Source organism: Crocuta crocuta, unplaced genomic scaffold (genome assembly GCF_008692635.1).
Source record: "Crocuta crocuta isolate KB4526 unplaced genomic scaffold, BGI_CrCroc_1.0 scaffold127, whole genome shotgun sequence".
Taxonomy (NCBI): domain Eukaryota; kingdom Metazoa; phylum Chordata; class Mammalia; order Carnivora; family Hyaenidae; genus Crocuta; species Crocuta crocuta.
The window spans coordinates 10,588,647-10,588,879 of record NW_027532008.1 but is presented as its reverse complement, the minus strand read 5'-3'; the positions used below and the strand labels follow the sequence as shown (position 1 = coordinate 10,588,879).

The following is a 233-nucleotide window of genomic DNA, read 5'->3' as shown; positions in this document are numbered from 1 at the left end:
CGCGTCCCCCTCCCCAAGCCCACTCAATTAAATGCAGTTCTCTCTGCCGTCCCCTTCCCCCGCCCGAGCCCCCAATTCCGCGCCAGCCTGGGGGTTCCGACCTCTGGCTCTAATTAGCCTAATCCCTCAAGGGTGGGCTGCCCCCGGCGAGAGGGGGGCGAATAGAGCCGGCCCCCAGCCCCAAACACCTGCTCGCACAGACACGAAAAATAAAAACTTTAATGGTTCTCAAC

At 60.9% G+C, this 233-nt stretch overlaps 1 protein-coding gene across 1 annotated transcript in view; it reads right to left on the bottom strand.

Moving 5' to 3' along the window:
* Positions 1 to 233, bottom strand: part of RCC2 (regulator of chromosome condensation 2) — a 23,548-nt gene that overhangs the window by 22,574 nt on the left and 741 nt on the right. The window lies entirely within an intron of this gene.